Genomic DNA, 11,141 nt, shown 5'->3' on the forward strand with positions numbered 1-11,141 from the left:
CAGTTTAATTTTCTTTGTACTATTTTATTCTGTATAGGTATCTGCTTGAAGTCAGGGGGCAATGTCCCATATTAGCATGATCCATTTAATTAGCTGTAATTTTGTTCTTTCATGATTTAAATGGTAAATAAAAATCATCACCTAATATTCTAAAATAAATAAGGACATTAAAGAAGGAATAAAAAATAAGACCAACTTTTCTATCAATACAGAAAAGTTAGATTTGGGAAATAACTGGAGAACTTTTAGAAAAGCAATATATAGTCATTGGAGATACAGAGCTCAGTGGATAGATGTGATGTTTAATTTTCTGTGTCAAATTGACTGGGCGAAGGGCTACTTAGATAGCTAGTAAAATGTTATTTCTGGGTGTGTCTGTGAAGCTGTTCCTAGAATAGATTAGCATTTGAATCAGTAGACTGAGTAAAGATAACCTTTATCAATTTGGATGACCATCATCTAATCCACTGAGGCTCCAAATAGAACAAAAATGTGGAGGAAAGGAGAATTTGATCTTTATTTGAGTGGGGACATTCATCTCCTGCTGTAGGACACTGGCATTCTTGGTTTTGGGATCTTTGGATTTGGAATGTTTCTTACACCATGAGCTCAGGCTAGTAAATGCTGAACAATGTACACTGCTGGCTTTTCTGGTTCTCCAGCTTCAAGATGTCAGATCATGAGACTTTTCAGCCTCCATCATTACATGAGCCAATTTCTATAATAAATCTCTATATTGATATCTATCTATCTCCTGTTGGCTCTGTTTCTCTGGTGAGCCGTGACTAATACAATAAACTGTATGTTAGACACAGCTGAAGAAAGAATTTGTGAGATGGAAGGTCTGAGGAGATAAAATGAATGAAGCACAGAGGAAAAAAATAAAAGTAGAAAAGAAGGGTTAAAAAAAACATGGAAAGCAAAATGAAGAGATCTAACATTTGTTTCATAAAGTGTTCCAGAATAGGATAGGGAGGACTGGAGAGGAATGGCAGTTGCTGTATTTGAAGAAACAATGGCAGATAATTTTCTAGATTTAAGAAAGGCATTGATTTAGAAACTACTCACCATGGTTAATTCCTAATTGTTCAAGAGTTGATGCAGTTGGGTTTCGCTTCTCCTTACTTCCTGGGAAAGGAAACTGTAAGAAGATCCTTAATTTTGTATTGGTGTTTTATTGGGAAGATATTTTGTTGGTAAAGAGGTTGAAACTACTAGTTATTAGATAAAAAGACTTTTCTGAGAATTTCTCACATTTTTACCATTTCCAGGTCACATTACATTATAGCAATACAAATTATGCACTTTTAGTTATCAAATAATATATTATCAAAGTAGAGTTTATTGCATTTGTGAAATAGAACAGGTTAAAAAATTAAAAGATATTTTAAATTAAATCTTCTTATCACAGAATATTTAAAAAATGTTTAGACTGAAACTATGCTCATACAGAGTTAGAGTATGTTTTATAATACTTAACTGCTGTGTGGTTCTTGTTCTGAATATAATACTTGTTTTGAAATTTAAATAGCAAACAATATTTTATATATATTTTTGCTTAAAGTTGCATTTTGTCATATTTGGCTGCAAAGCATATGGTAGAATCAATACAGTGTCTATCCAATGGAAATATGAACAGGACCACACAAAATGGTTCCACTGTGTCATTTTGTTCAATGTGGCCTCATGAAAACAAACTCTTCTCACCACAAAAACTTGCTTGTCATTCCCACTCTTTAAAATGATCACTTCTAACTTTATTTCCAGCACCTTTTCCCCTTTCTGACTGTTGTCTACTTTAAGTGACTTGAAGATTTGTTTATTTTGCTTTGAAATTCTTCATTCTTCATTTTTACCACATTTCTAACTATAAAATGCACATTATTAAAACATTTTCAGCCTTTGGGATAGTTTGATGTTGGTAATGTAAGAGTTTTGGCTCATTCATTTAGAATTTTGTGGTATTTGTATTTTTGGTACATTGAATATTTTTCTATGTGTTGTAACTTTTAGAGATTTTCTTTTAGCACATAATTGAGAACTGACTTAATTCTCTAAAACGTTCAACTTAATCTTTATTCAGCTTTCTTTTTTAACCTGTTTATCACACAGTGTATTTGTGAGTCATTAAAAAAAAACAGGTAAATTAGATACACAAGACACAGAACCTACCTTCAAAAAAGCTTCGCATTATTTTCAGGTCTTCTAATTAAGTGAGAGACCGAGTAATAACTGAATGTTACTTGTGTAAGCAGAAGACCAAGACATGGACAATCTTAATAAAGTCTATTTAAAATCATTTAAATCTAAACATTCTAAAGGGTAATACCCTAAAATGGAACATAATATTCTAATAAAGATTTGGGACAGAATGAGATTGCAGGGAAACTTTAGATGCTAATATTATTTATTTTAATAAATTCCTGTATCATGTAATTTGTTAATGTTTTTCTCAATCTCAGCACGATTGAAATTTTGAACAAGATAATTCTTCGTTGTGAGTAGACTTTGCTGTGTGTTCAGCAATATCTCTGTCTTCTATCCACTAGATGATTATCATCCTCCCATTTGTGACTATCAGAAATGTCTCCAGACACAACCAAGTATGCTCTGTGGGCCAAAATAACCCTTTATTGAAAACAACTAGGTTAGGGTATTATGTGGCTAAATCATTTAGCTTCTCAGCTTCTGATCAAATCTAGTCTTACCACTTAGTTCCCAGTTGTTTTACAAGAAAAACACTTGAATTTTTTATTTTGGTTTCTAAATGTACATATTTTTGCTCTTCGTTTTAATCCTATTTTATAGAAAATGTAGCTATTTTATCAAAGTCATTTGGAATTCATTATGTCTTACAGAACACAAGCAGATACGTAATATACATACATAGTAAACTTCATATTTTAGTTACTTTATTCTGAATACTAGTAAATATTGAAAATGTGGTATTATCTAGGATTAATCCTTGTGAATCAGCTTGTCCCAAAACCTGCTTTTCTAAATGTCTTTAGCATTGTTTTTTGTGATAATGAAAAAACCTTATTGAAATCAGGAGAGATTACTTTTCTACATACCTATATCTCTTTTGTAGAAACAACTTAATTCTGTTTCTCAAAATGTCTTCTTCACACAGTCACATTGGTTGCTTGTTAATGGTTAAATAGAACCATTTTTGAATTACACAGGACAGCAGTGTGTAGTCTGTGCTGCTCTGTGAAAATGGAGTATGCTGAGAATGATCCAGAAATCCACACTACTCCATAACTCAGGTAAGGAAGAGTATATACATGGAACACAGGAGATCCATTAGGGCATCTCTTAGTATTACCATGCCCTGTGATGAAGGTCAGTGGGAAACTACAACAACCCAATCCAGGCAGGTCTACAAATGGTCGAGACCCTTCAGGAATGAAGGTTTGGATCACTCCAGCAGGAAAAAAACCATGACCTGCTGAGGTGCTTGCAAAGGGAATGCAGAATGGGTAGTAGAAAAAGGTAGTCATCAATACCAGCTACAATCATGTGACCAGATGCAGAAACTAGGACTGTAACTGTCATGAGTATTTCCCCCTTTTGTTAAAAACATGTTTGTGATGTATATACTTGTATGAAGAAAATATCTTCATTTTATTTCCTTTTTCTTCATCATGTGACATAAGATTTATTGACTTCGTATCAACATTTAAGTATTTTTAACTTTATGTAATAGTGTTTGGGTTGGGCATTGGTGTGTTTCCAGTTGTACAAAGGATACTTGTATTATGCAAGGCATAATTATGACCTCATTATTGTTTATTTGAAAATTATGATCTTGGGAGATGTGTATGGTTTCAAATTGACAAGGGGTGGACTGTGATGGTTAATACTGAGTGTCAGCTTGATTGGATTGAAGGATGTAGTCTTGATCCTGGGTCCTTGTCCCTCTAGGGAATCCTAGAGGGACAGAACTAATAGGAGATATATATATATATATATACACACACACACACACACACACACATATATATACACACACACACATATATATACACACACACAAATGGGATATATATATATATGTACATACACACACATATATACACTATATATACAAATAGGATATATATATATACTATTTGTGTGTATATATATACATGTATATATATCCTATTAATTACATATATACACATACATATATACACACAAATAGGATATATATATATCCTATTAGCATTTATATATGTATATAGGATATATGTAGACATATATATATCCTATTTGTACACATATATGCATAAATAGGATATATATATATCCTATTTGTGTATATATGTGTATATAGGATACATATATATCCTATACATATACACACATATATACACAAATAGGATATATATATAATATAGGATATATACGTATATGTGTATATATATGCGTATATACGTATATACATGTATATATGCGTATATACGTGTATAGATATACACAAATAGGATATATATACATATCCTATTAGTTCTGTCCCTCTAGGGGACACTGACTAATACACTGAGATTTATCTGAATATACTTAGTGTTCATTAACTAAATACTGAGCTAATAAGTAACTCATGACTATAATTCTTCCTCCCAAATTTCTACTGGTATAGGAATATCTACACATTCCACATCAGGTTTTGAGTGAACATTTCTTAGTGGAGACAAATATAGTTTTATAAATGGAATACATAGCAAAAGAGCTGCTGCATCATATAATAATCCAACTTCCAAGTCAGCGTTTATTCTCATATTTCCTTATGCTTTCAAGTATGACATTGTGCATTTTATATCAATATTTTAAATTAAGTCATATTAAGTGAAAAGGAAGTTAGCTACTATTTAACCACTGTTTAATCCCCAAGGAAATTAATGCTCTCTCCCATTTTATTGCAGTAGTTACTCTCTCCTTTCTTCCCAGGTCTTTTTTCTTTCCTCATTTTGTCTTTTCTAGATGGTTATTATTTTTCTCTGGCTTTAGAATTGCTGCCTTCAGCCTGTCATATTTCATTATACACTGAACTAGACCATGCTTGTTCTCTGGAAGTAGAAAGAATTAAATCACAGGATTTAAATAAGCCTCATGTTTGTTTGTAGATCGGCAGAAACATTTTTGTACTAGTTTGTTTTGAGATCAAAGACTAATCTTGCTTATCTTTATTTAGCAGTTTAAAAAATTAACTCATGACATTGATCCCTAACTCAAAATAAGAAGCAATTATTATGAACATTTAGCAAATAAAGTGGTAAAAATAAGGAGACTTGCAGAAGGTGTATGATAAATCAAGCAACTTATCAATAATCAAGCATGATGCATTTAATTGTCTCTGAGTATAGTTCATCCATAGTATATAAAAAATCTGAAATCTACTCTTTCAAGTGACCCTGCTTATGGCTGATAAAACCATGATACATTCTTTTACATTTCAATGGCAATATAGTTAGCATTTCTAGAGTTTGCATTGGGAAGATGCCATTTGGCTTCATAAAGAACCTCCTCTTAATATAAACATGTACTACAAAGCCTCTCTTGGGAAGAATTGGTTCATACCACTAGGCATCAATATTTAAGGTAGCCTGAGAAAAGAGGTGATATGGGCTTGGGTTTGTGGTAGGCACAATTATGGCTCCCAAAGACGTCCATGTCCTAATCCTTGGAACCTGTGAATATGCTGTTGCGTGACAAAGGGTAATTAAGGTAGAAGATAGAATTGAGGTTTGCTATTATCTGACCTTAAAATGTGGAAATTATCCACATTATCTGAGTGAATCCAATGTAATCACAAGAGTTCTTAAAAGTGGAAGTGGGAGGACATGAGCTAAGAAATGCAGGCAGCCTGCAGGAGCTGAAAAAAGGCAAGAAAATGGAGGCTCCTTAGAGCCTCCAGAAAGGAATGCAGCCTGTTGACACACTGAGTTTAGCCTAGTGAGACTCTTTTCAGATGTCTGGCCTCCAGAACTATAAGATAACAAATTGATTTTGTTTTAAGCTACTTAATTTGTGGCAATTTGTTATGCAGCTGTAGGAAACTAATAGAAGATTATAGAGAAGGAGTTGGGGTGAGATGGAGGATTCATCCATGTGGATTCAGTCATTGTGCCCATTCTATTGTAATTAAAAGCAAAAAGCATGTAAGAAGAATTACAGCAATAGGGTATCAAAGAAAATCTAACTAGACATGTATACTCTTGGGTAATGGCAAAGTCAGTTACCAAATGTGATGTAAACTAAATGTACCCAAATACATTTTGCCTAAATTCAGTCACCAATTGCCAATTATTTACTGAGATTTCTACAGTCAATTATTTTCTTTTCTGTTCTTTCCACAGGAAGGAAAACATGAAGGTACTCAAATCTACTGACAGCTGATTTTTGATAATGCTATTTCAATCACTAGGTAAATCATCACACACCAGGATACACTGCACATTCAATATTTCCTGTTTAGACTTTTTGTTGTCCTGAAGTTTTCTTAATTTTTTTAAAGATGCCGCTTTCTAGGATTCTGGTTTAGTAGAAAATGTTAGTGTTATTTACTATAGGATCACAAAGAAATGAGACACATGGAAAGTCTTGAAGTCCTGTATCTATTGGTTCTAGACTTGACAGTACAAAGACATGTTCTGAAATGCAAACTAAATTTCTGTACTTGTATGTTTATAAAAATAAACTCCTGTTTATTTTTTAAACCACATTACTTCATTTTCATTGTAGAAAATTATTAACCTACGTTCATGGTAGGTATGGTAAACTGGTTGAAAAATTGGTCCTAATTTTTTATTCCTCCCTGTAATAATGTTTCTTGCAATATGCTTTTATAACACCTTATGTAAGAGGCAGAGTCTATTTCCCAGCCCCTCGAATGTGGGCACCTTGTGACATGCTTTGGTCAAAAGAACTAGGCAGTAGCACCAATTCTGGTATTAGTCCTCAAGAGGCTTTGTGTATTTTCATTTTTTCAGGCATCTATCTCCACCATGATAATAAATCTGGGCAACTTGCTAGAAGATCACAGACCATGTGGAACTAGCCAAAATGTTCTAGCCTCCTAGAGCCAAAATTCAGAAGCATATCTAACTACTTGATCTGTGGCTCACCACAGACGTTATGAGAGAACACAGACATGACCCGAAGAGCTGCCCAGCTGGGTCCAGCCTAAATTGTTGACCCCTAAAATTTTGAGATAAATAGTGTTTTTTAAACCATAACATTTGTGGTGGTTTGTTACACAGCAAAGGCTAACTGATGGAATAGATTTTATGGAGGTCTGTGAACGCTCTGAAATTATTTGTAAAATTTGATGTGCATGTATGTTTTTCTGGGAGTAGCTTTTAGCTTTAACTTTTCTGTGGTCCAGAAAGTTTTACAAATCATTGCCTTATTTGTTTAGTGATAGGCTTAATCACATGCCAGATATCATACCCATTCACTTATTGAATGAAGCTACTCAGGTTCTGATGAAGAGTTTTGTTCGAGTGAGAGTTAAACATTTTCTTTCCTGTGTGTATGTGTGCTTGCCAATGTGTTCTTTTGTCAGTTAATCTGGAAATCTTTGGATCATCTTTTCTAGGTATAAGCTAACATATCTTGATATCACCTAATATGTAGTACTTAAACCTTATGTATGTTGCTTAAAATTAAATGTTAGAGTACTGGATTAAAGGATTAATTTCAAATGCTGATAATCTAATCAGATTGCCACTGCAAATACATGTATTTTTTTTTTTTTTAAGAATTTGCTGTTAAAATACCTTTAAAATTCATGGTTTAGGATGATCTCTTCCAACTCTTCCATTTCCATCCTCACTTTGAGCTGACAGCCTCCCTTTCTGCTTCACAGGGAAAAGGTAAGCCATCAGAGGGGGTCTTTCTCAAGTTCTATATAGGGCAGCAATGAACGAAAGCCTATAACGTATGACCCACTGTTTAGCTTACTAAGCTAACTGAGGCTTTGGCAATTGTTTAATTATCATTAGCAAACCAATTTTTGAAAACTGAGTTTCAATCTCTGAGGTTGTGGAGTATGTCATCTTCATTTGCTGTCTGTGGTGTCCTTTGGTGAGCTGACGAGCCAACACACAGGGACCTCCTTGAATGCATGGTATTCGCTGTGCTCTTGTCCACCACTGTGCCAAGACTTGATAGCCATGCATTTTCCCCCTGCTCAGATCTGGCTTGTTGTCAGTCAGGTCATGCCAAAGCTGCTAGCCAAAAAAAGCATATAGGGAAAATAAATTTGTCATAGGAAAAGTACAGAAAAGTGATCTCTTTTGGGCAGGACTACAGTAAGAACAGTGTTAGGCTGCATTTCACAAATGTTAAAAACAAAATGCCTTGCCAAATCTCTTTTAAAAAATTTTTTTGTATGTACGTGTATCAAAACACAAGTGTTTGGATCCTTTCACCATATAGTTAAACCCAGATTCAGTTATACCAGAAAACCATAGACATTTGCAAAAGTTATTTACCCAGGAACCAAGATGGATGTATTTGAACACTCTTCCCACACCCGGCCCAACCATATTTTTGCTAGCCAAGCCCCCAGGTGTCAGTAGTTGAGTGATGTGGAGGTTGAATTTCAGTAAAGCGTAGCAGGTGTAGTGGTGGGTCCAAAGAAACACCAAAGAAACACCTCTTTTCTTTTCATGGAATAACAGGTCATTTCACTGTTTTCTCCAGCACTTGCACTTTACAGTTTAGAATACGTACCACGTGGAGAGTGTTTCCAAAAGACTTCAGAATGGCTGCTGGGAAGGGAGGTTTCTATCTGTTGTCTTTTCTTTAAGGTGTAACATAATAGTAACAATGTCTCTCTTCTTTTTGGCTCTGAAATCACCTTGAAATGCATATGAAGAGGTAAAAAGGAGGGTAAGGCAATATACAAAAGATTTATTTTCTAGATATTTGAATACATTTTTCAAAGACAACATTATGTACTTTATGTGCATCTGCTAGATTATAGATTTTGTCATCCAAAGATGTAGAATGGAATAGGACTAGAAATCTGAGGTGTTTTTCAGATACCGTATTTGTCATGAAAATAGTTTTTGACATTATTGTAACAGGGACTTGACCATCTGCTGGGCTCATATTGAAAGCTGTGAGAACCAGAAACTGGTTCAGTGAGGTAGTTATAGTGTGCAAAGGAGGTGGTGCCTACTACCCTACCCAGCAGTGTTAAAAAAAGAAAGAAAGAAATGAAATATACATACACTTCATACAATGCTCAAGTGATTATGAGAATCCCTGCCCTTTCCATATTTCCTAAAGCACATGTTCTTTTGTTACATCTGCATCCTTTCTTTTACCCAGCAAAGTGGCCATTAGTATTTGTTTTCACTAGATACAATCTGTATAAACATTTTGGATTTGTAGGATGGGAGATAAACTGTTTTACCCTGACCCACATTATCTCCTTAAGGAAGGCTGTGTTTATTACATGCTATTCTCAGAAGATGAACATGATTTAGGGATTGCTGTCGTGCTTGTCCTGGGAGATACATGTTGGAATGAAAAAATCCCACACAAAGAGATTAGGCACAAGTTGAACTCTGAAGTTACGTGCTCTGTTTCGTTTTTTTTTCTTTTAAAGAAAATGTTCTTAGATTTTCCTCTTGCATTGATCCAAGATAGTCTTTTGAGCAACTTAAAAAGTTTCAGCTGCCTCCACCCTCTGTTTTTGGATTGCTTTTATTTTCTAGCACTTATAGTCACGTAGTTATTTACTAGTGGTTCAAGAAGTGTCATAAAGCAGCAAAGTTACTTGCTAGATGCACATAATTACTGACACACTCACATATGTTTACATATACACTCACACAAAAATTTTTCTCTGAATAAATTCTAAGACACTGGAAAAGAATATGTAGTTGACTTATTGTAGATAAACTTGTTATGAGAGTTTCTTTAACAAAAAATAACTTTAAAAATGTCAGCAGTAGATGAACCTTGATAATCTTTGCTTAAAAATATTTTGTGCTGTGAAAATGTGGTCAACTATTTCTAAAAGTTACCTACTCTCCATTTCAACTAAAGATTTGCAGAAGCATTGGAGTTCAACTTCTTCCCTAGTTTAAATGACATTATCTGTAGATTACAAGCAAGAGTACAGACCAAAGCTGGAGTCTGCAATACAAACTTAAGTCTTCCCTCTAAATTATTATCATGGACTAAACTTGATATGAAATCCAGGATGTAAGAATTTTCATCTTTCCAAAAAGTTGAGGGAGGGTCATATATTTATAATTTGAACTGTATTTTAAATGCCATAGGATAATTTGATATTTAAAAGAATTCTAGGCCAGGCACTGTGGCTCATGCCTGTAATCTGGGAGGTGGAGGTGGGCGGATCATGAGTTCAGGAGTTCTGGACCAGCCTGGCCAACGTGGTGAAACCTTGTCTCTACAAAAAATACAAAAATTGTCTGGGTGTGGTGATGGGCACCTGTAATCCCAGCTACTCAGGAGGCTGAGGCAGGAGAATCGTTTGAGCCCAGGAGGCAGGGGTTGCAGTGAGCTGAAATGGCACCATTGCACTCCAGCCTGGGTGACAAGGCGAAACTGTCTCCAAAAAAAAAGAACTCTGTTGAATTTTTTTTAAGTAAAGAATCAAGAATCTATTTTGGGTATAAATGCAGACCTTCCTGTATTGTTGGTTTAAGTGATTGTATTAGTCCATTTGGCTAGTTTAACAAAATACCTTAGACTAGGCAATTTATAAACAATAGAAATTTATTGCTTACAACTCTGGAGAATGGGAAGTCCAAGACCAATGTACCGGAAGATTTGGTGTCTGGTGAGGGCTTGCTCACCACTTCTTGCTGCATCCTCACAGTGTGGAAGGGGGCAAGTGAACTCCCTTGGCCCTCTTTTATAAGGGCCCTCATGACTTAATCACTTTCCAAAGCCCCCACTTTTAATGCTATCATATTGGGTATTAAGTTTTAACTTATTAATTTCTTGGGGGTGGGGAGGGAGAAACCAATATCAGACCATAGCAGCTTATGTAAATTCTGTTTCCTAGCTAATAATATCTCTATTGTGAGTTGCATATTATTACTTACAATAAATACAATACTGTAACATTACTTTGCAAACTTTTACACTAATGTACCCCCTCAGTGGTA

At 34.6% G+C, this 11,141-nt stretch overlaps 1 protein-coding gene across 3 annotated transcripts in view; it reads left to right on the plus strand.

The window, feature by feature from the left end:
- The window catches only part of ANAPC10 (anaphase promoting complex subunit 10), a 213,718-nt gene extending 205,811 nt beyond the window's left edge, over positions 1-7,907 (plus strand). For 2 of the 3 annotated variants that reach the window (XR_010345366.1, XR_010345368.1), the window contains one exon: positions 6,345-6,709. The gene's annotated coding sequence lies outside the window, so the exon portion shown is untranslated. Of the gene's footprint in view, positions 1-6,344; positions 6,710-7,786 lie in introns of those variants that run through there. The other variant, XR_010345367.1, reaches the window with a different exon arrangement.
- The last annotated feature ends 3,234 nt before the right edge of the window (positions 7,908-11,141 follow it).

The sequence above is a fragment of the Aotus nancymaae genome, unplaced genomic scaffold (genome assembly GCF_030222135.1).
Source record: "Aotus nancymaae isolate 86718 unplaced genomic scaffold, 86718_ANA_hifiasm-v0.15.2.pri h1tg000033l, whole genome shotgun sequence".
NCBI lineage: Eukaryota > Metazoa > Chordata > Mammalia > Primates > Aotidae > Aotus > Aotus nancymaae.